This window comes from Hemicordylus capensis, chromosome 11 (genome assembly GCF_027244095.1).
Source record: "Hemicordylus capensis ecotype Gifberg chromosome 11, rHemCap1.1.pri, whole genome shotgun sequence".
Classification (NCBI taxonomy): domain Eukaryota; kingdom Metazoa; phylum Chordata; class Lepidosauria; order Squamata; family Cordylidae; genus Hemicordylus; species Hemicordylus capensis.
In genome coordinates, this window is record NC_069667.1 from 27,031,064 (window position 1) to 27,056,169 (window position 25,106).

Sequence of the window (25,106 nt, forward strand, 5' to 3'; positions counted from 1 at the left end):
AGAGTATTTTCCACCATGTGGCTGGCAGGGGGCAGGGGTGGATCTCTGTTGATCCTTCATTTCCTCTGTAGCTGATTGTGCCTCCTGAAAATATGTCCCTGAACCCAGCAGAGCTCCTGCAGCCAGTCTGTGCCAACCCTCAGAAGATAATTTTGGAAAGCACGATTTTCTTCAGGGGAAAGGTGGGATCACCAAAAATGTCCCGTGGCTCACACAAGAGAAAATGCTCTTCCACTGGGGCATCATTAATCTGGATGCCAACAAGTGAGATCTATGAATTGTATACATTCCATACATTTGCAAGAACAACGTGTTTAGCTGTGTACTTTGCAGTGTATTTCATGAAAAGGAAAGGAAAATACATGGGAAATGCATTTAAATACAAATTATGGAGGGATCGGAGGATATATATTAGAAGATAGCAGAATGGAAATTAAAGGGAAATGGTGAAATTCAGAAGGAATGGAGACATCCATCCATCCCTACATTTGGGCATCAGCTGGGTTTTTTGAAGCTGGGTTTCCAACTAACATTACTCTGTAATATTAGAGGGTAACATTATGACCCTGCCTGTTGAAAACAATCACAAGATGAGGCTATTCTCATGATGGGGGGAAACTGGGCTACAGAAGCCCAGCCCAGTTTCTCCCCATTGTGAGAACCGGTGGGTTCGCGGGTGAGCCTGGTGGTTCCCTGGCGGCTAGCCCGCCAAAGTAGCCCTCCCCTTAGTCCAGGTTAGAGGAGCAAGCGCTCCGCTCACCCAGTTTTTCCAATCATGTGCTGCCATGGTGAGGCTCCGCGCCATAGTGACACAAGAGGAGACCCCCGCTGGGAGGCTGCAAGCAGCCTCCCAGGCTTGGGGGGTCTCTCCAGGATGCCCCATGTGCTCATGTGGGGCATCCTGGAACTTTTGGGGGCCGCACAGCTCCCGATCCCCGCAGCCCCCGCCGGCTCCATGATGGAGCTGGCAGTCATGTGGCCAGCCAATCCTGCTGCCCAGAGCTGCCTCTTGATCGTCTGCAGGGAGAGCAGGCTAAGCCCACTCTTCCCACAAACCCCCTTACAGCTCTTCACACTAATCGTGTAAAGAGCCTCGATGTCTCACAATACCAAACATAATGAAAAGGGGTGTGATATAAGATGAAACACACCATGGCAGTGGTCTAAAGACAGATGCAAGAGTTCACTGTTCTGATCAGATTAGAATCAAAAGGCAATGTTGTCCAATAATCAAGTCCCCTCGGTTCAGCCCATTGGTCCATCTCACTCCATCCCAGTGGCACTCCAGTGTTTCAGAGAGGGTTTGTTGACAGCCCTCCCTGATACCAGGCACTGAAAGGGGGATGTAAAACAGATGCTTTATTACTGACCTGTCTTCACATCCTCAAATGGATGTGTGTTCTTAGCTAATTATCAATGAATTGATTGCATCTGCATACATTTGCATAAGAGAAAAGCAATCATTCTAAAGTGGAAAAGCAGCCTGGTTCCCATGCTTTTTATGCTAGACCCACATGTGTGGTAGTAGCAGGTATAATCTCAGAAGATTATACTACTGCAGAGAAATTACTTATCCTCTATAAGTACAGGAAGCAACTTTGACTGAAAAACAATAGTTTGATATTTATGACTAACTAACACATAGGCTAAGGAAACAATAAACAGACTAACAGTTGCCTATGCAGAGAGAGGGAGAACCTCTCAGTTTGACCTCAAGACAGCAAGTAAGGAGCAGAAAAACAAACCGAGATTCCTCCTCCAAGCCATTACACATGATACATTCAAATAGACAAGCATGTTCTATGCAAAGAACAGAGACAATGCTAGAGCAAATCCCAACATATACCCCTTCTGTTTCAGTTTCCAATCCTGAGAGATTGCTGTAGATTCTCTATGATAACCATCTTATTCGTAAGAGAAACTAAAGAACAGATATACAGATATATACACATTTTTGCAGCTTCTATATTCAAGTCATAAATTATATAATTTTTATATGGGGATCCGTGTTTCGTGAGCAATATTGACACGTGCTCTTTCTACCACTGCTCCATAAAATGGGAAGGGCAGACCTGTCCACACTTTCTGTGATCTGAACTGGCACCACCTGGCATCCTTCCTCCTTCCTCCAGATGCTCATAACGATATAATCCCTAATTATAAAAGGTTTTATCTTCAGATATAAAAATGAGTACAGCACATTCTGCAATGGCAGAGCATAAGAAAATAGAAAGGATGAAGGCAATTTTGTATTGATTTTGTTCCCTCTTATGATCAAAGCAATGGTACCAATTGGCAATATGCAGCCCTTTGCTAGAGGAAGAAAATGATTAAGGAGTTCAAGGGGAGTGTAATCAAATACCTACTGTACCAATCGCCAGTCAATCAAAGATATGGGGTGGACAATACCTGATTGCCTGGAATGCTAAATTGGCTTGCCATTGGTGTTTTTTTTTTTTTTTAAAAAATGCCTGCATGCCCATGTTGCCTGTTCTTTGAGATAATGCAGCATGAATGGCTAAGAGAAAACCAATTTGTTCCATCAAAATTCACAGTGGGTGTTCCTGCACTTGGCAGATTTATTTCTTATATTAAAACTAAAAGCAATGAATGACTTATCTCTGACATTTACTGTTACCACTCTGGCAAAGCAGAGACACCAGCCAGCTTCATTTTAGCATATTGACAATGGGCAATAACTAAACACTAACAATCTCTACCCTCCTTTGGCCCCAGGCCCCATCGTGGTAATCAAAAACATAGCCATGGAATAGCAGTGGTGGAAATTTACCTGCCTGGTAGACCTGGAAATTAGCCCGTTTCCTCCCCACTGTTCTTTATCCACAGTAAGCCTCAAGCATGAAGACGAACAAGGCAAGCTTTCCGAGGTCAAACATTTTCTTGATAAAAAGAGATTAAGATGATGCTGTTAAAGGAAAGCCGGCTCAGTGTAAATGAATCACAAACAAAGGTTAAGCTAAAAATACAGAAGAAGGATGAGGAAAGAAAAGGCAAAGATCTTCCCAAGCATATGCTAGGAAGTTCTTTTAAGGGTTGTTGTTGTTGTTGTTGTTGTTGTTGTTGTCGGCATCGGCATCAATTTCTCTGGAGAAAAGGGGCTGTGTTGCCTACAAAGATGAATTCACAGAGGAAGTTGCCTTATACCAAGTCAGACTATTGGTACATCTGGCTTAGTACTGCCTACGTTGACTGGCGGCAGCTCTCCAAGGATTCAGGCAGGAATCTTTCCAAGTCAATTGAAACAGATATAGAGTAGAGATTGAAAGGAACGTGGGAAGCTGCTTTACACCAAGCCAGGCCATTGGTCCATCGAGCTCAGTATTGTCCACATTGACTGTCTTTCCTAGCACTTCCTGGCGATGCTGTCAGGGACTGAGCCTGCAGTCTTCTTGGCAGAACACCTCCTTTGCATGCAGACAGTCCCAGGTTCAGTCCTAGACATCTCTAGGTAGGGCTGCTCTCTAAGGCTCCTTTCATAATCATGAAGGATATAGCAATCCTGGGCTAGTCATGTAGTCCTGGATTATCTATTCTGATGGGCAGTATGTTTCCAAGTCCTGATACCCAAGTTCCTTTTATCCACCACTGAGCTGCGAGATTGCCTAGGAACAGCTGTTTTCAGAAAAGATAGCACCTAGAGAAAAGATCTCCAACCCTTGATTGCCTAAAAGGAGAGCATTGCTACCCCATTTGGGTATCTGTTGGTGATGACCAGACCAGTCGGTGTTATAGGCAGGGACAGGGACTTCTTCACAGTGGATCCCAAGCCATGAAATTAGGGGTGTGCATGACCCCCAAAATGTGGTTCGGTTTGAATCTGAATTGAATTTGGTTCGGTCCGTTGTTCGGTCCGGTTTGGTCCGTTCAATCGAACCAGTTCAGCGGTTCGAGCAGCAATACTTGTAAAGGGGAATTACAAGTAAAGGGGTGGGGGAGAAGCGAGGGAGGTTGTTTAAGGCTCTTGCCTGGCTCACCTCCGCTCATCACCCCCATCCTCAGCCAACTCGCCGGCCAGACCACTCAACACAGGCTGCCCGCATATATATATAGTACACATGGAACTATATATGGCTTTGTGTGATAGGTACCATATGTTGCTGCTTTATTTGTTCTGACTTCCTTAAAGTTTTATTGGCTGTGATCATTTAACCTCTGCCACCACACACCATCAATCACAAAAACACACACAGCTTTGCACTTTATCGAATCAGTGGATTTATGGCTGTCAATGCTAATCCGTCTTTAGCAAGCCGGTTGTGTCGACTTTTTCTGTGTGGCATGGGCTTTTATTTGCATATGGGTTTCTGTTCTTATTGCTGCAATTTCCTTGTAAGTCAATGGTAATTATGCCTAATAAACCTCGTCCAATTACAATAATCAGGAGAGAAATATTGCGCAAAACAAAAACATTTGTTTTTATGATGAGCTGCCTGAGGATCTTTCTGAAAGGCATTGTATAAACTCCATTTAAAAAGGTCGGTAATGACAAATGAGTTTCCCTGAAAAGCCTATTCAGACATCGAGGCTATTCTCGCAATGGGAGAAAAATGGGCTAGAGGAGCCCAGCCCAGTCTTCTCCCATCGTGAGAACCACCGGGTTCACGGGTTTCTATATAAAGAAATAATAAATAAATAAGATGGCTCCCTGTCCCCAAAGGGCTCACAATTTAAAAAAGAAACATACAATAGACACTAGCAACAGCCACTGGAGGGATGCTATACTGAGGATGGCGTACCTTGGGCTATTGATGTATTTATATATTTGTAGTTTTATTGTTTGTGTTGTAGTTATGGTCTTGTGTTGTATTTATGATTCTGTATTCATAACCTGTTTTGGTCTATTGACCACAATAAATCTCCTCCTCCTGCTCATATCCCAACTACTGCTACTAGAACAAAAAAAAAGTTCTCAAAGAAGTTTACATAGAGTGGGCTTGCGCTATCACTGCCAAGTCAGTAAGCTTGAAACCAGAGGTTTCCAGTGAGCACGTTCTCCCAGCAGGCATAAGCTCTGAATCCACCCAAGTCCAATTCTCGTGCTGGAATCCTGAGATTCACTTGACATTCTCCCAACATTCGCCACTCCCTTGTAAGCTACATTTGAAGCTGAGTGGAGAATCTTGAGAGAATTTTCAGTGGATCTTGGGCATCGAGCATGGAACTGGACTTGGGCAGGTTCAGACTTCATGCCTGTTCAGACTTCATTCCAGTGCATACTCAGTGGGAACCTCTGGCTCCCAACTTATTGACTTGGCAGCAATCATGCAAACTCACTGTATGTAAGCCTCTTGGAGAATATTTTTTGTTCTCATAGTAGAAGAATATTTATTTTGGTCAATAGACCAAGACAGGATATGAACTGTGAACCATAAGTACAATGCAAGATTGTACAACTGTAAATGTGGACCTACCCATAGAAAAAGGAAATGAAATTACTACCTGTTCCAAAAGGATTATGGAATGGCGTTTACTCTCATTCAGCTTGAGTTACTTTCCCTTGCCTCTTCCACCTAGAGCTTTCTGTCATATTCCACCACCACCCTGAGTTTACATTTGTACATTCTTTGGGACAATGACCTGGATTTTGCTGTAGAATTTTGGTTGCTTTGTTTAGAGGCATTTGGGTCTACATACCTCATTGCAATTCTTGGATTTTTATATGTAGTACTTGCACCAAAAACAGTTATGGTCTATTTTTTTCCAGAAACCAGTGAATCACATAAGCTCTTTCATTCCATCATCATTGTGGGGTGACCACAGCCACCCCACCTCCCAGATCACATCCTCACACCTGCTCCACCACAGGAGAAGCTGGGACCTAGGAGAAGCTCTCCCAATCAGGTCTCCATAATGCACATCAGGTCAGCTCCTTCATCCATGATCAAGCCATGGATGATCTCAGACTTATTTTGGACTGACCTGGCATTACAAAATAATAAGGTGAGGTTCTGTGGGTTGTAGGCACTGCTCTCCAAGGTCAAAGTGGTGGTAGGGCTGATTGAGGGGGAAACCACAATTAAATTTCTAAATTCCCTTTGCCTATTATGACCTGCTGATCTACCAACACCAAATCTTCCTCAACACCACTGGGATAGCTGCCCCAGAGACACCCCCTACATCCCCAAATGCAATGCATTGTCCCCACCCCCCCAGCCCCACCCTTGAAGGTTTCAGCCACAGCCTGCAGGTGGCTCCAGCAGAGGCTTCCTTCTTTTAAGAGCCAAGGAGCCGAAAAAGCCCAACCAACTGTTTCTTACACAGCCAATGGGCAAGGTTGGCCCAGTTGCTCGGTGGTAGAGCAATCAGAAGGACAAGCAACCTGGCGGGTAGAGAGGGAGGCCCTTCAGAGCCTGGAGCTAGCCTGACCACCCCGAACAGGGAAATGAGGTCCTTCAACAATAAAAAAGTGATGTGCAGAGGAATAAAAGGTACAAAGATATTGCTATATTATCCCTTAATGGCAAATATTATCAGTCTGGTGGGAAACAAGTCAGAAGGTCATGGCCCTGGATATTGTTAGCCACGCTGTTTCACATTTATCTCATATTTACCTGATGACTTCAATGTAATCTTTGCCATACAAGATTCATGATCCCAAATGCCTAAAAATGCAAATGAAGACACAGGCATGTTGTAATTGCTTGCTGAGCTCTCTCACATCCACTAACACCACAACCAAAATAAATCATTTTTTGCAAGCTACCCATGTTTTAACTTTGAAATGCTCTTAGACCAGCAACTTGATTACTTTGCCTTGTCAGTAAGGACAACTTGTACATTTTTGACTGACTTTCCCTTGCAACCTCCTCTCCCTCTCAGGTTGTCACTTTCCATTACATTTATTGTTAAATTGATCTTATTCCGGAAGGACTTCATCCTCTTCCCCTGTCAGTTTGCATCATCCTTATGCTTTAAGCCCATCTTATGATTCCAGATCCCTTTCCGTCTCCTTATCAATTTGCATCACTGTTCCTTTTGCATCCGTTTTACCTCGGCAGCCCTCTTGAAAGTTGTGCTGGTGAATGCAAGACAAAGTCTTTCCCTCACCACAAGCTTTCCACCAAAGAGCATCCGAAGGACCATGCCATGTGTTACAATCCACATCAACAACCCTGTCAGAGACTCCAGAGCCACAGTGTTCGTGGCATTGTTAAACTGCATCATGGAAGAAAGCCACTCAGAAGACCCAATTCAGCCATGTTTCGCTCTCCTGCTGGACTCGATGGGAAAGGGAGATGGGAATTTGAGATGGAGATATGCCCCAGACACACCCCCACATCTGACATCAGTCACAGAGGCATTATTTTGGTCCCAAACGGGGCCCTGGGGCCCTGTTTGGAACCGAAATCAGCCCACGCTGTGTTGGCAGCACAGCCAGAGTGACTCTCCCTGCCTTAATGGTCTCACTGCCAATGCAGTGGGGCCGATCAATCTCTCTCCCAAAAGGGGCCGCATGGCCATGTTTATGAGGGAGATCGGCCCATGCTGCGTTGGCAGCACGGCTGGAAGGCAGGGAGAGTCACTCTGGCCCACACTACCCAAAACAGTGCGGGCCGATCTCCCTTCCAAATGGGGCTGTGCAGCCCCATTTGGGAGGGAGACCACACCCCCGCATCTGACGTCAGACGTGGGGGCATAGATAGCCGCTCCCTTGCATCTGGCATCAAATGCGGGGGTGGGGAAGGGTGGCTGCAGTGGTGCCCGCACACACAGGCTGCTGCCAGCCTCCCTACACTCCTGGAAAGAGCTGAACTGGCTGCTGATTGGTTTCTGGATCCAATTCAAGGTGCTGGGTTATTACCTTTTAAAGCCCTTAACAGATTGGGCCGTGGACACCTGAAGGACAAGGGCTTCTGCCCGCCCAACAAGATCATTGAGGGGCCTTTGCTCCGTGTGCCAAGATTGACAGAGGCTAGATCGTCATGCAGACTGTCGACAGGGCCTTCTCTTCTGTTGCCCCTAGACTCTGGAATGCTCTCCCAGTAAACATCCGCTCTGTGACAACTGTGGCAACTTCTTAAAAAAACACACAACTAAAGACCTTTTTATTTATTCAGGCTTTTACCTCCTAAAGGCTCCAGGTTTCTCAGCTTTCTTGCGTTTGTTTCTTTTTAATTGTTTCTTGGCATTTTATGGTTTTAATGTTTGATTTTAAGGTTTTAAATGTAACTTTTACAGAACTTTATTGCATTTTAGCTTTTGTAAACTGCCTTGAGATGCGGTATAAACATTGAACATTCCCCCTTCATGGTGACCCTGTTTGAGTACAACTTAATAGCAGCACCTTCCAGCCACCATTCTGCTGCAGATGGGCCTAAGATTCGGTGTCAATGGGACTAGCGGCAGCAATCAAGAAAAATACTCCCATTATTTAGAGGAGATTTCCTTCCTTCTGTGTGGCAGTATTTTGAGATGCTGAAAGACCCTTATCAGGAGGACAAATGGATGCTGCTGTATGATTCCATGGGGAATTTTTCTTTTTGGAAGAGCATTTTTCTCCTTATCAGTCTCTCCTTTGTGGGTTTTTTCCCCCCCAAAGTGGGATGAAAACACTTCCCTGAGAAATCAAAGTCTCCTTCAAATGCTGCAAGGCAGGTGAACACTTTGGCACTGGCTTGGACTGCTCTGTCACGGAAAGGCATCGAGCCAGGCTGCACATGTTCAAATGAAAACAGGTTTAAAACTATGCAACAGCAACAAATACCTATATATCACTCTTCAATGTAAGCCATGGAGAGAGTATTCCCAACGATGGGACATGCAAACAGAAGAGAGAAGTGAAATCAGGGAGCTCAGCACTGAGGGCAAAGCTGGGAGAAAACCACCTTTTGGAAAGATCAGAGTTAATTGTTACGGCTGTCACCTGTTCAAAGACATCTTACTTGATTAAGCGTACGAGCGTTAATTGATGGACTGGTTAATTAATAACTTAAATCTGCATATGCATAAAACAATAGTTAGGAAGAAAACAGGTAACTGTAAGAACTGGGATAAGAACCCTTCCAAGTCTCAGATCTCACCCCCCCCCCTTCTGATTGCCTGCCATAGTCCATAGTATTGGTAACAACCATGGCCACATCAAAAAAGATATTTTTCAGACATTCAAGGTCATGAGCATCTTAAGCTTTTAAAGCTTGTTATTGTTCATAAACTTCCAAATGACTAAAACTATTTTTTTTAAAAAAAGACATTCGATAAAAGGCAGGTAGATAACCAATTAGATTCAGATATAGGAGACTGATTGTTGGTCTATAATCAGAAGTTTAGCAGGTTGGAAAATCCTCCTGGGATGAAGTGAAACTGCACCTAAGTATATTAAAGAAGCAGTAATGATCCATAGCTTCCATCAGTAAGTAACCAGAGTAATAGCCATTAACCAGTGGTGTGGATTTACTGCTGATCCTAATATTTTAATGATTTCATAAAGGAATAAAACAGGAGCCTGGCCAGCTATGACCAGGGAACATTTAATACAATCCTTTCAGTCACTAGCAGTAAACTGGGCAATAGCTCCTCTCCCTCTCATGTTGATGAACACCTCGTTTTGTGCGTGCTGCACAACATTTGTCATCTCTTCTGAATTCATGTTGTAGCAACGGGTACCATTTAGAGACACGTCTTTATAAGGGAAGGGCTACAGCTCAGTGGAAGAGCATCTGCTTTGCCTGCAGAAGGTCATGGGTTCAGCATCTCCAAGCAGGGCTGGGAAAGATCCTGAGGGGCTGCTGCCAGTCAGTGCAGACAATACTGAGCAAGATGGACCAATGGTCGGACTCAGTATAAAGCAGCTTCCTACGCTGCTATGTAAGAAAGAAGATAGGAGTTTAAAGAGAGTCCTTACTTGCAACACAATTCTACTCAAGGCCAGTTTCCCTAAGCAGCCTGTGGACCAGCTTGCAAGTTGACAGAAGCCTCTAGCTGCCTGTAGCAGCTGCTGACTCTGACAGCTGCTACGGACAGATGGAGGGTTGCTCTCAGTGATGCAGGCTGCTGCTGCACCATCAGCTTTTTTACCCTCTTTGGTCACAGCTGCCTTCTGCCAAGAAGTGACCTGGCATTTGGATGTCACAAACGGCAGTGAGAAAGGAAGTAAGTGCACTTCTGAAACTCCCCAAGTGTGGAAACAGGAAGCCAAAACAGAGGGAGAATTCCTCTAGTAATAGGATGTGGATCTTACTCCGCATTCAGTAGGTGGTGGTGGTGGTAGTATGCCAAGGCCAACAGGGATGACTCCTATTGGTTCCTCACTGGTCACCTGGGCTGAAGAACAGCAGTACCGCCTCCAAGCATTACAAAGGCGGCACTATAGTACAGAAGCCTTCGTGCCAAAATCTCTTTCTGACTAGGAGCGCGTCCTCATGAGCAGTGAGGAAGGGCAAGAGGGTTAGTAGGGAGGAAGCCCAAAAGAGCTTACCTCCCTGCACACGAGCAATGGTGTCCTCTTCGGCGGGCAGAGCGGCTGCCCAGACAGCTAACGGCTTCTGCCGGTAACTCAGGCAGGTGAGAGGTGTTGCCCTGCATTGCTCTGCCCACCAGAGCTCCAATAATGCACCTCACGAGTGCAAAGTGCATTATGGGTATCCCCCCTCCCCTCCCCTCCCCGTGGTCTCCTCAGTCTGCCAGCCACGGCTGCCATTCGATCGCAGAAACGGAGTTAGGAGAATGCTCGCTCTCCTAACCTTGTTTTAAGAGGGTGGCTCTGGAGGTTGCTGCTGAGAGGCTGACGGGATTGGTCCTGATCCCAGCAGGGCACACGCCCAGGCAAAACTGGGCTGGGCTTCCTTAGCCCAGTTTTGCCTGCGCATGTGAATCGCTTCTAGAAATTCCTTTTGTGGTGCTGGGAATAAGGCACATGAGGACTATCGCTAGAGTTCCTGGTTTGGCACCCCTAGCCCCTGACCGCCTCCCACGGTTCAGAATAAGATGTGTGAATTCCAGATGTGGGGGAAGCGTAGGCATAACCACTGACATGCGAGAGTCCCCACTTTTGATGTTGGACAAAGATACGTATTGAAACCAGCACACAAATCATTTGCACTTCTCTTTCCCTCTTGCCACATTTTGTAACACCTGAGTGTGGCTCTTAGAGATTCCGCCCTAGTGTGGAACTTCTTTCTTGAGATCTGCCGGAGGTAATCCTGGCCTGGTTACAACCCCGCAAGTAAGGCCAGCTGAGAAATAGTCTTCCAGCTTTCGTTCTCTTTGTTTTTGTGAGCAATTAACTCTCTCTTTGAAAGGAAGGCATCCAGACAAGTGGCTTAATCAAGCTAATCAGCCCCGGCATTGTACTATGGCTATGACTTTGTACTACATCCCGAAAGATCTCCATTATACAAATTCAGTACATGGAAAGTAGGCTGGTATTCACACCGAGTACCAGTCCCTTCTTGTTGAGCTGGTGGTGTGATCCTACAAATGGCTAAGTCCTGTACCATCTTCGCAAACGCAGTGGAAGATGATGGCACTCATCAGGTATCATCAGACACCCCACACTGAGATCCTCCAGCCTGATTGCCAATAAGTGATGTATTTACACGAGTTCCATATCTGTTGCTTCAGCCCATGATGAATGAGGCAATTTATTATCTAAGAGAAATACAATAAATATGCAAGGCAGGGAAGCTCATCTGAATTTGGGAAACCAATTTATTTCCAGTGGAGTGAGGCAAAATATGTGTGTGGTATGTGCGTCGCCCTACATTTTTGCAAAGCTTTTTACAATCCAACACATCTTCCTTGAAGCCATAGCATAAATAAGTCGAGCTGTCAGTTTGGGTCTCTCAAGAAGGCAGTGCGTGGCACAGAGCTTGAAAGCATACACCAGGTGGTGGAAAGAGAACGAAGCACATTCCTCAGAAACGGTTATTGCCAGTGTAAAGTACCTTCCCTTTGCCTGGATTTCAAGCTGGACTCATTTGTTGAGTCATAGTGCTCATTTCACGATCACCACATTCTCCATTGCATGTATCTAGTTCAATCTGGAATGCCACAAAATTTAACCAGATGGTGTATATTGATAGGGAAGTCCACCATATGCACCCAACTTCAGCAAGATTCATGCTAGAAGTGGAACATCACAGAGATTTGCAACATCTTTAACTACTAAGAGAGCTCATCTATCAACATGAGCTTCTCTCAAAAGAGCTTCTTTCCCACACCCTCTGGCTTCCTTCTTCAAGAAGCTTAGGGGGAAAGAATCACTTTCCCCCAAATAGCTGTACTATTTGCTATGTAAAATTGTAACCAAGGAGTTGGGCCATTACAAATGTGGGTTCCGTGCCAGTACAGGCTCATCAGTATTGTTTAGCTTTCTGGTTCAGGTAATAACTTCTAAAAAGTGATACAGTGACTGATTCAGGCACTTTGAATGGATCTAAATAAATTTCATGAAGATCAACGCTCTTCTGAACATAAGACCAGCCCTGCTGGATCAGGCCCAAAGCCTATCTGGTCCAGCATCCTGTTTCACACAGTGGCCAAGCAAACACCTCTAAGAAGCCCACAGGCAAGAAGTGAGGGCATGTCCTCTCTCCTGCTGTTGATCCCCTGCAACTGGGATTTAGAGGCATCTTGCCTCTGAGGCTAGAGGTGGCCTATAGCCACCAGACTAGTCACTGATAGAACTATCCTCCATTAATTAATGGTCAAAACAATATAAAAACCATTCAAAACCATTTAAAACCAATTAAAATACCTTTAAAAACAATTAAAAACCTTGGAAGGCCAGGCCAAATAAGTAAGTTTTCAGGGCTCTCTTAAAAGCCGACAGTGAGCCACCACCACCATTTATATACCGCTTTTCAACAAAGGTTTCCAACGCAGTTTTCACAGAGAAATAATAAATAAGATGGCTCCCTGTCTCCAAAGGGCTCACAATCAAAAAAGAAACCTAAGATTGACACCAGCAACAGTCCCTGGAGGTCCTGTGCTAGGGGTTAGGGATATCTGCCAAGAGTGCTGCTTTCCATAGGCCAGGAGCAGCTACAGAAAAGGCCCGGTTCTGAGGCGCCACCAGATGTACCTTCACACATCATCACTTCCTTCATCTTCTACCTCCCCTTTTTCACACACAATCACAAAGCAGGAGTGCACACAGACAGCTCCCACACTTCTCCCACCCTATTGCCGGTTGTGGGAACCAGCCTAGTGTGGATACTGAGCTAGGTGGACCAATGGCCTGACTCAGTCGAAGGCCCCTTCCTGGGCTCCGATACCATTTCCCACCATTGCGTGCCATGCTGGATAAGGCCTGTCTTCTTTCTTGGCCCACAGAGTCCTCTGCAGCCCCCAATGGCAATGTTTTAATCTCTCTTTCTCGCTTTTCAACTTGTCTCCGTGTGTGTAATATTGCTCTACAGGCTACACCTTTTATCTGTTTCTGATGAGTGAAATCCATCAGATGGTGACTGATGTAACATTGGAGCTTTCCTTCCTTCGCACAATGTTTCATTCAGTCGTAACCGAATACATTCAGGAATGCATACCTGCTGTCATCTAAAGAAACAAAAGTTCCTATTAGTGTTTCTGTAATTCATGTACTACTCTCTGGACAGCCAGATAATTTCATTGCTACACTCTTTTCTTATTTGCTTTGAAGGCGTCTTTTGTGTCAAAAGGGAAGAAAATTGAATTTGGCTTTGAAATTCATCTTTACTTGTAAACAATTGTTCCTCAAGTACATGCACAAAGGAAACCATTTCTCCTTGTAAAAGACTGCAGCTAGTTTATCTTATGGAGCTCCATCAGAGATCAGGTTTTATATTGGATTTCTATACCCTAGGAAAAGAAGCACACTGAGTGCTTTAAAAAGACTGATTTTTCCACCCAAGCCTTTTAACTGGATTGTGGTTTTAAATTGTTTTAAGGTTTTCATTTTTGAACTGCTTTATGTTGTTGTAAACCGCCCAGAGACAGAAGTTTCCGGCGGTCTACAAATCTGAAAAATAAATAAATAGGTCTCCATCCCACCTCTTGATTTTGCTAAGAAGGCAAGCACTGATTTTGCTAAGGGAGTTAATTGTGGCTGAATCATGCAAATATGTGGGAGCGGAGGCATGTCAAATAATCTGCCAATTAAAACAGGCGGCACAATTAGGCTTTTTCAGGTGCAGGAGCCATATCATCATCATGACTGTAATTCCTTCCAACTCTGACGATGAAACTTACCGTGCAGGTCTACAGGCACCTTTCTGCAGTTCACCAAACATTTTTGGGATTTGTGTGGAGTCGTCCTCCTATGCATAGTTATTTCCAGGTGAAATGCTTACTTACTGTATTAGGAGGGGGATGTGCAGGGAAGCAGTTTGCAAACTGTGTGCCAGGGAACCCTGGAGTTACTTAGATGCTTAACACAGGCGTTAAAGATGTGTTTTCCCCCTCTGCTCATCCCCAAGACTAATTCAGCTTTTCATTTGGGAAGTGCAGGGTCCTTTCTAAAGCTGGCTAACTTTGGGGGAGCTTTCTTCCATTATCTTGTTTCCCTGTGGCCTCAACCGAGGCCCAGAAAACTTAAGGACGAAGCTGGGGGATTATTGAGCATCGTGCCTAGCCCATCCTCTGGGTGCTACATTCAGCTACCCTCTGGATCCTGCTCAGCCCAATTCTGTCTCCGGCCCCATCTCATCATGGACCAGGAGACTAAGTAAGACCCTGCAGCTACTGCAAGTCTCATGGGACCCAGAAACCCCCTCTCGTGAGATCCTCTTGCAAGACAGTTTGAGTCAGTCCCTGTTTAAAGGGATTTCACCAGACTCAAACTGGGGCAGTCCTATTTGAGTGGAGGTGGCATTCTCCCTACAAGGGAAGAACTGGGCTCTCTATTATTCTAGGAGAAGAGAGAGTTTGGAAGCTTGGTTATATTCAAAGGACAGTACACAATTTCACTGAGACTGAATACAGCACAACAACAATGGTGAGTCCCTGGTCAGGCATGAATAGCTGGCAGAAATATATTTAAAACACTAGATTTCAGTATGTTTGCCAGAATGATCAGAGCAGGGATTCTGAAACTGCAGATATGTATGCTTTGAAACAGTGATTCAGTCTGAGTCAGCTCCACCTGTGAACCATTCTGCCTTTGGAGCGGACTCACTCCTTAGGTCTATTTGAGAAGGAAGAGAAAAGAAGCAAAAATAATAAATAAATAAATGAATGAATGAATAAAAATATCATGCAACAGCTTTGTGGCTGCTCACAAGCAAGGGATGCTCTTGTAGTAGAAAGCAGGAATTGTCCCCTTTGCTGAGCAGGGTCCGCCTTGTATTCATTTGAATGGGAGACTCCATGTGTGAACACTAAGATATTCCCCTTAGGGGATGAGGCTGCTCTGGGGAGAGCACCTGCTTGCTTGCATGCATGTAGAAGGTTCTATGTTTCCTCCCTGGCAGCATCTCCAGACAGGACTGAGAGAGACTCCTGCCTGCAGACTTGGAGAAGCTGCTGCCAGTGTGTGAAGACAATACTGAGCTAGATAGACCAAGGGTCTGACATAGTAGAAGTTAGCTTCCTATGTTCCCCAGGTGTCTGTGAGGGGGGCATTGTGTCCCCATTTTTAAAAATGTGTGCATCAAGATGGAAATACTAGGCTTGTTCACACAGTTGCTTGAATCTAGGTTTAATGTGGGTTACCAACGTTGATATGATTGTATGAACCCATGCCAAGGAAGTTTATGACCCGGGATTCCCACCTTGGCATATGTTCACACAACCACTTCAGTGTTAGTAACTAACATTAAACCTAGATTCAAGCAGCTGGGTGAACAGGCCTATTGCTTTAGAAGTAACTGGGGTTGCATCCAGACTAAGTTAGCCATGACTAAGACCCATTGAAATGTAATGGGATTTGTCTCAATGATACTTAGTCAAGACTAACTTAGTTTGATGCAGCCCTGTCTTCTAGTTTGTTGGTTTCTTTAACTTTTATGAATCAGATATTCTGCATACTTTGCTAAGCTCTGTAGATCCCAGACAGCATGTGTTTCTCTGCTGCTCAGCTCTGAAAGACAGTTTTAATGAGAAAGAAGGTGTGCCAACATAGTCAAAAATCTATTTGGCAAGTGTTCCTTCAATCTAATGATGTTTGACTTATTTGCCTTATACTGTCTGTTGAAAGCAAATACTAAATCTAAGCCAACATTCATTTATTTTATGTGCAAGAGGACAAAGCATTTCATGGCAGAAAGACAACATTTTCAGAGATCTTTGCCAGATCTTCAAATAAATGTAATTAAATGAGCTAATTGGCTACCTGAGACAATTTTTAGAAGAGCTGTATATGCATGAACAAACAATTATTGCAGTGTTCTTAACATAAGAATGGTGCTGATAGAAAAATAATAGGCATCAAATAATGCTCTATGAACAATTGCTATGTAGGGTTTTGTTTGTTGTTTAAAGACCCAATATTCATGGAAGGAAAAATAATAAATCAAAATAAATGGAAGGATCTTTGATATCAGAACACTTAGGCCTTTAAACCTATCGAAGCAATTAAATCGGGAGAGGAATGGGTGGTCTATCTCACACAATGGGAGAGATTGAAGCCAAAAGAGTTGCAGTCACTTGGGTATGGAGAAGAGAGTGCAGAGATACTGTTCCCCATAGAAAGACTGGATTCCAGAAGATTCAAAATCAGGGGTTCTCCAATCTGCTCCCCAGATGCCACAAGGCCCTTGGAGATTATGGGCGCTGAAGTCAAATGACATCGCATTTGAGAACACAACTTGAAGAAGGCTGGACCAGCACACTACAAGCAACCCAAAGCTTCTGCTTATATTATCTGTCGCATTGTTGATCCTGCCCCCCTCTCCCTCTGTAACAGTTAAGGCAACTTTATGAACTTCTCATTCACTGTGCTGTTACTACGACTGTGAATACTTCTATATCACTTTTCAACAAAAGTTCTCCAAACATGGGGAAATACCTGGGGAAATAATAAATAAATAAGATGGATCCTTGTCCTCAACTGGACAAGGATGGAACACTGGAACTGGATGGGGACCGGTGCTCTCCCCAGCTACATATAAGAGAATCATCATTTTAAAGCACTTTCTTTGCTCTGCTGGCCGGTGTAAGGCTGCCCTAACAAGCCTTAACCAGTGGGCATGTGCAAAGTTGGGTCGGTCAGAACTGACACGGTCTGGTTTTATCCAAATCGGACAGGTTCAGAAAGAGTCCGAAACTAAACTTGACAGGCCACATCTAGGTTGGGCTTTTCTGACCCCTTTCAGAATAAATCAAGAGTTTTCCAGAGTTAGCACAAGTCTGCTTTAAAAAAAAAAAATTGTGATCCTCGCTGGGGGAAGGGACATCTTCTGCCCTTTATCCGCCCGCCTGCCCACCTGCCTGCCCGCATGCCTACCTGCACACCTCCTCTCCCATAAAACAGTTTTGTAAAGGTGAGTTTTTTTGCCCATTGTGACTCATAAGCATTTAATTTCCAGCTTTCTCCCCTGATTCTCTGATGTTACATCACTTCCCCTGCGACTCTCTGTTGTCATGTTACTTATGTTCTGGTTTCACAGTGAGTATCCGTGGTTACTTTAAAATAGATTCAGATTTTCTGACTCTGACACTGATCCCGATCCTGATCCCAACCTGACATTTGGAAGGGCCCAAAGAACCCCAAACTGACATTTGTGGGATCAGGTCAGACCTGATAGGAACATAGGAAGCTGCTATATACCGAGTCAGACCATAGGTCTATCTAGCTCAGTATGGTCTTCACAGACTGGCAGCAGCTTCTCCAAGGTTGCAGGCAGGAATCTCTCTCTCTCTCAGCCCTATCTTGGAGATGCTGCCAGGGAGGGATCTTGGAACCTAGATGCTCTTCCCAGAGTGGCTTCATCCCCTGAGGGGAATATGTTACAGTGCTCACACATGGAGTCTCCCATCCATATGCATCCAGGGTGGACCTTGCTTAGCTAAGGGGACAAGTCATGCTTGCTACCACAAGACCAGCTCTCCTCTCTCAACCTTTAAATTCCTGTACCAGCCCCTTGCAGGATGCCACATCACACATACCCCGAGGGTACGGTAGCTGCCCTGGGCAACCTCCTGGCTTGCTTACCATTAAATTGGGCCTGGTTCTCCATTTCTCTAGCTCCCATCTTCCCCACATTCACCCATGAAGCCCTGAAAACCCATTCGTAGGGATCCCTCAGAATGTCTGCTTCCCTGACTTCATTCCACCTCGACAGCCTTCACAAACTCGGAAAGGTTCAAACAAACCTACAGTCTTTGCATTGCTTTAAAAAAAATTAACCCTCCAAAATTCCACATTTTCAGGGGACTGCTGGCAAGGAGAAGGAAAGCTGTGTTTCTATTGACACTCTTGAGGTTTGTGACTCAGTGGGGACTACACCCAATTATCATCCTAATGCAATTTCAGCTTCTACATTTGAGCATTCGTCAGCAGAGTACACTTTAAGGTCATTCACACAACCAGGATAGGGATGGGGAGGGCAGGAAAGACAGCGATGAACCTACCTCTCCCCCTCCGACAATCACCTCTTCAACGGGCTGTTGTGTGCCCACACAATCTGCAGTGCTCCAGATCACCGGAGGCTGGGGAAATGAGCCTCCAGGAATCCCAAAATGCACCCCACAAGCAGTTCAGTACATTGGGGGATTCCCCCATGGGTCAGACACTCTAGGCACCCAACCGTGTGCACTCACACACAAGCCGGAACCTGGGATTAGGGGCATGCTCGCGCCCTTGAACCCAGGTTAAGGACCACGGTTTAAAGTTGGGCTAGCACTGGAGGAAATGCTGGGATCAAGAGTGATCTCAGTGCTCCACACAAGCAGTCCAACCCTGCCCTAGACTGGATTGGGCTGTTTGTGTGAACAGCCTCTCGGTTTTATAAGGTACTAAAACCTTTCAAGTTTTGAGATGTCTGCTGTACTTTTGTTCATCAGAACTGCTGATTTTCCTTCCTAGGATTGTTATCGTTCCAGCTGGTATTTTAATTGCAGACATAATGTCAATTTTACATAGACTCCCTGGGGGGGGGGGAAATGTTAACCAACTGTAATTGATGAACAGCCTTCCCTTATTCAAGTCTTTTAAAACTAGTTAGTTGACTGCTGTTTTCCTAAAAATAGTAGATTTTAACCTTGACTTCTAGAATAACTGTTTCATTTATATATTTAGGCTATTCTAAAGCCACTTTTCTATTTTAAAAATATGCCTTCAAAGGGGTTCTTAGACTTGGTCATTGTGGCTGGGTGGGCTTATGGGAGCTGAAGTCCAAACACAGCTGGGGATCCAAGTTTGAGAACACCTGAGTCAAAGTAATAAAAATAGTTAAAACAACAATATGTATCACAGCAGATCAAAACAACACTTAAACAGCAATAAAATTCTTTAAATTTTAGACACTTAAAAGTTAAGAAAAGTACAAAGTCATCAATTTCCAGGTGACTTGAAGAAAGAAAAAAGTATTCTTCTAGCACTTAAAGCATAGATGCCAGGCAAACTTCTCTGGAGAGAAAATCCCACAAGCATACCGCAACAGAAAAAGACTTATTTCTGATAACCATCAGCTAATGGTTGTTCTGATGATAACCATCAGAACTATGGCCAACTGATCCAGCACTCATATCCCAGAACTGTAAGAATATCATCAACATCTCCAGTCTCATGCTGGAAGGGGAAGCTTTGAGAAGTGCGTAAGTCATGGGCTGGGGTTAGGACAGAAACTTGACAGAGCAGTGCCATGTCTGGAGCGGAGGGCTGGCCTACCAACCAACGTCAATTGGTAGACCAGCTCTCCTGTTTTTCCAGGGAGAACTGGGCTATCAATTGGAATTAGCGGGTAGACCAGCCCTCTGCTCAAGTCCATCAGCCCACCTTTGTGGACAGGTCTACCTGGGTCCAGAGTGGAGGGCTGGTCTACTCACCAATCCCAATTGGTAGACCAGCTCTCTCCAGAAAACACCTGTTTTCCCAGCAAAATGAGCCTCAAAATGGCATTCGAATCACCCAAACCAATTTGGATCAAAATGGGAGAGATTCTCGGACCCGAATCAGGCCCTCTATTTTGAGAGCAATTTCATTCAGGGTTGAACTTGCAAATCATCCCCAATTTGACCCAAATCGATTCAATGGTGAATCAGATTGCACACCCCTACATGGTTGGCAAACCCACTTTAGGTCTCGGCACCCTTCGTTTTCTATATGAAACATTGTGTCTAGAGTCCAAATCGCCTGTGTTGTGGGAACCAGCTGCAAGACCTGGACCACGATGACAAAGTCAGGAGTCACAGAAGTAAGTCACTTCAGCTAGGCAGCTTCAGAAGGCATCTTAAGGACTGCCAGTTGCAGACTGGAGAGAGAAGAAATGAGAGGCCCTGCCACCTCCTATTAATTCTTGTTGCGATTCCATCTGCGCATGAAGTAGCCTAATGATCCAAGCAATTGCAGTCACTTGTCAAGGATCTTTTCACTTATTTTCCTGCAAACAAACTTGCTGATGATATTAGTGGGCAGCTGCCAGAATTCATCACGGCACTTAACACATCCTTGGCAGTCGCTGACAGATGTGAAGATGCTGGAGTATGCTGTGGTTGGCACACATGATGACAGCCCAAAGCACAATTCACTTTTCAAAAGTATATTTAAGGGAGAAGTGCGAAAGAAAGGAAAATAATTTTACTAACCTTTGGAAAGCAGACTATATTCTAGGCCCGGGAGGGGCTGTCATTTCAGGCTACAATTCGCATAGAAATTGATCTCTCAGTTTCGGCTCAATCCAAACTTCTGATGGTTTTCTTTGATTTTGATTCTACTCTGTTCTGTTAAAAGTCTCAGGATTGTTTTTTCCACCAGTATATTTACTACTCAAACAACTGGTTCAATAATATGTTGCAAGTATGCATTTTAACAAGTGTTTTCCGTTTCCACACAAGCGTATGGAATGCACAGCATCTGTAGATACCTCGGTATTTTATAAAACTTGAATTGCTACGGAGAAGGAGGCATTTGAAACCATGCATTCTGTCTTGAATTTTAGCGGGGGGGAATTCAGTAACATTCCTAGATTTCTATCTGTAATTTCCAAGGTTCACTTCCTGAAATTGCCAATAAGTAGATCTCAGGAAATGCCTCTCCTTGCCACTTTCATGCGACTGCCGTGGTAGTGGTGGTGGGTGCTCCTGGACCCTTGAGGCAAGCACACAGGCCACCATTTTGGAGTCTGCCACGTGATGCAGACCAGCCAATCTGATTTCAGGAGTAGCATTTTAAGAAACCAGCTCTATAGCACTCACTTTTAGTTGCTTGGACTGAGCAGCCCTCCCTCCCACCCATTTCAGTGCACATCTTCCTCTATGCATTAACACTCTTCTGTATGGCTTATTTTCTTTCCAGTTTAATGAAAAGCTACTGTTAGATTTGTTTTATTTTTAAAAAATGTTGTCAGCGAAAGCTGGATTAATTTGTTCATGTGTCTAGTAATTTATTTTCATATAAAACAAAATGACAGTGCGACAGCTGGGAACTTTTAAAAATAGCCTGTGGGCTTTATTTATTCAATATTTCCAAGTCTAAATCAATCTAATTATTAGAATAATTCCAAGGTTCTAAAATACGTAAACTTAAAAATCTACTTAGTTAATTTGTGTGAATTTACATGTCAAGCATCACAAAAGGCATTCTTAATATACTTGGGGATTTTATAGACTTCCATTTGCGACCTCTTAAAAGTTAAATGTTACATTTTTTACTTTAGATATCTCGCTACCAAGACACAATGCAACTGGCAAGGAAAAGCAAAGAGGATTTAATTTTATTACCCAAAATATTTCATCCTCTCTTCTCTAACTCTATATTGCAGTAATGTATTTCGTTATTTACATGCTGTGGGGGAGACAGACAGCCAAATACGAACAGGGGTTGGAGAGACATTTAGAATACAAATAAAAGTCTCTCTTTTCACCATTATGACAAGTGGAAACCAGAAAGACGTTGAAGTTGAGATTCAGCCTGGCTTACTTAAATATTTATAGCCTAAACTGAAGGAGGATGAAATATGAGAAAATCAAGGAATTGTTACTGTTGGGAGTCACACTGAGGAGGTCTTTCTGGAGGTGGTGTGAGATGATCAGCCTGGCCATAGATAAACATGGCTGGGCTGGAAATGATATGGTATCAACTCTTTGCAGACATCCTGATGTCCACCTCTTCCTGCATATAAGCAGGGAGGGCTGCAGTGAGAGTAGAACAAACCCATCAGGTGAGATGCCAGGAGGAAATGGGAACCCATAACTAAGGTTAGAGGAGGCCTATCTGACCAGGGGGACCCCAATGTTTGGGCTAGGCCCAGGGGTGGCCCTTCCATGAAGCAAGGTGAGGCAGTTGTGGCAGATGGCAGATTACTGGGATGCCAGCAAGGCAGAAAGATGCCCTTCTGACACTCACTTCAAAGAAGAAAAAAGGGAAGGAAGGAAGGAAGGAAGGAAGGAAGCTAGGCTGCTCTTTGTATCCCACAGGAACTGCTGTATGACCCAGATAATGAGAGAGGCAATTTCCCTCACAGGGACTACAACTTACATCAGTCCCCATACCTTTCTTTCTTCCCAATCAACAGAGGAATGAAGGAAGAGATCATGCAAGAATGCAAAAAAGGAATCAATCAATCACACATGCTGCACACATTATTCCTGATATCCCACAGGTTAGAGCAATGGGGGAAGAAAGGAAGGAGCCCCTTCCTTTCCCCCAAGTTCTGAAACCCTAAGGCTTTGCACACAAGCACTGAGGAGAGCCTGAATGGGGTTTGTGGGTGAGTGGGCTTGACCCACTCTCCCTGCACATGAGCAGGAAGCCCTCTCTGGGCGGCCGGATCAGCAGATTATTGGGATGCCAATAATTATTAGATCGGCTGCCCAGACAATTACCAGCTCCGTCATGGAGCCGGTTGGGGTGGCAGGGTTCGGGGGCCTCCCAGCCCTCGGAAGTCCCAGAATGACTTGTGCAAGTATGCAGGGCATTCTGGTGAGCCCCCCAATGCCAGGAGGCTTGTTGTAGCCCCCCGGTCAGGAAGCCACTCATGAGTTGCTGTGGAACCATGCTGTGCTGACACATGATCAAAATGGGGTTAGTGGAGCATATGATCTCCTAACCTTGTTTAAGGAGGGGCATTTAAGAGGGCTCGTCTCTAGGAACCACATGGCTCCTGTTGCAGCACACAACCAGCTGAAACCAGCCTGGGCTCCCTTAGCCCGGTTTCAGTGGGTCGTGAGAATAGCCTCCTTGTTGACTTGAAAGTGAAGGTTTAGGACGGTGTAGGAAGCATCATCACCATCATCAGTACCTGTTCTGTGGCCAAGGTGAAAGCAGCACCTGCACTCCCGGGAGTCCCAGTGGCTGACAGATGCCCATTTTTGTTGCAGTTGGTTTAATGCACAAGGCTGCAAAGTGAGGGCAGGAAACGTTGCCCTCACTCTGATTTAGCTTCATGACATCATCAAGTGGCGTCATTGCAAAGGAATCAGAGTGCCCATGCTCTGGAGCCTTTTGGGTCAAGGAAAGGGCTCCCACCTGCAACCAAGAATATAGTCCACAACTCTGTGAAAAGCTCTACCCCCAACTTCACAACTGAGTGCCACCAGAGCAGGGGGGCAATCTGCCAGGTTCTCAGATACTGCAGCAGGTTCATGGCAAGGGAGCCTGGAGCTCCTAGCAACATGCCGTAAGTGGATGTTATAGCAGGGACACAAAACAAGAGATGGAGTATTAACTACAGCTATGGTTATTGTGAACAAGGGTTCACAATGAAGCTCTTACCCATCAAAATTGGCGATGAGGGATAAAAGCCAAGCAAGATTCTGACAACAAAAAGAAACAGCTTTCATCTCAAAATGTAAATGCTCACTTTTAAAAAAATGCAAAGCTTGACTTTTCCTCACCACAGGCACCATAAGTGCTTGAAGGCTCTCCATTGCCTGTAGCCATTCATTCATAATGTCCAAGGTGAGCACTTATTGTGATGTAGCCTGTCAGGTTGGCTCATTCACATCATATACTGTTAGATCATCTAATGTGATTTGACAGATGGGGCTTGACATAATATGACATGAAATATGTCACAAAGGAAATTTCAAAAGCAATTTCTGGGAGGGGGAGTAATAGATCTCCTTCTTTGCACACAGAGAAAGACACGCTTCTCCATTTATAACCTATGGAGAGACACACACACACCCCACAAACATATATATGACTAACAGACAAGTGTATGCACCAAACAAAAGAAATATGGCCATAACGTATGGATGAGGAAAGGAGAGCTAGTCTCGGAGAGAAGAGCTGGTCTTGTGGTAGCAAGCATGAATTGTCCCCTTAGCTAAGCAGGGTCTGACCTGGTTGCATATGAATGGGAAACTAGAAGTGTGAGCACTGGAAGAGATTTCCCTTAGGAGATAATGGGGCCACTCAGGGAAGAGCAGAAGGTTCCAGGTTCCCTCCCTGGCTTCTCCATGATAGGACTGAGAAAAATTCCTGCCTGCAACCTTGGAGAAGCCACTGTCAGTTTGTGAAGACAGTACTGAGCTAGTCGAACTGAACCACCTCAATGGGGGCTCATGATTAAATACAAATTTAATCACTTACCCCCTATGGGAGACTTCCTCTAGGTGGCAAGGGGTCCACGGGGGTCCCCTCTCCCCCCGCCAGCCTCCTTGCCACCCTAACCGGCCATTTGGACGGCTCTTCGGCCCATTCGGGCCTTCCCCCACTGACATGGTGGCCATTTTGGAGGCCGCCATGCCTGCTCAATGGGCCTCTGTGTGGCCTGGGTAACAAGGAAGCTGGGGGGAGGAAGGAAACCCCACAGACCCCACCACCACAACCTAGAGAAAGTCCCCTGGAGGGGGTAAGTGATTAAAAAAAATATTTTAATTCACGAACCCTCCCTGGACCGAACCACACTACACACTGGGGTGTTTGTGTGTGTGTGTTTGAGGGGGTGCTGGACCAAACAGGTCTGGTTCAGGTCCGGTTCAGACTTGAACCGAATTGGGCCAGCCGGTTCCATGCACACCCCTACTGAGCTATGTCCCCATCTCCAACTAGAGGTGACTAGTTG

General features: G+C 45.0%; 1 long non-coding RNA gene across 4 annotated transcripts in view; it reads right to left on the reverse strand.

Annotated features, from left to right (window-relative positions):
• The window catches only part of LOC128335725 (uncharacterized), a 399,851-nt gene that overhangs the window by 60,489 nt on the left and 314,256 nt on the right, over window positions 1-25,106 (reverse strand). The window contains exons 7-8 of one of the 4 annotated variants that reach the window (XR_008311700.1): window positions 6,573-6,623; window positions 2,792-2,900 (exon numbers count right to left, since the gene is read on the reverse strand). The exons of the other annotated variants lie outside the window; for them this stretch is intronic. This is a non-coding gene — a long non-coding RNA (uncharacterized LOC128335725). The remainder of the gene's footprint in view (window positions 1-2,791; window positions 2,901-6,572; window positions 6,624-25,106) is intronic. 4 annotated transcript variants of the gene reach the window in all.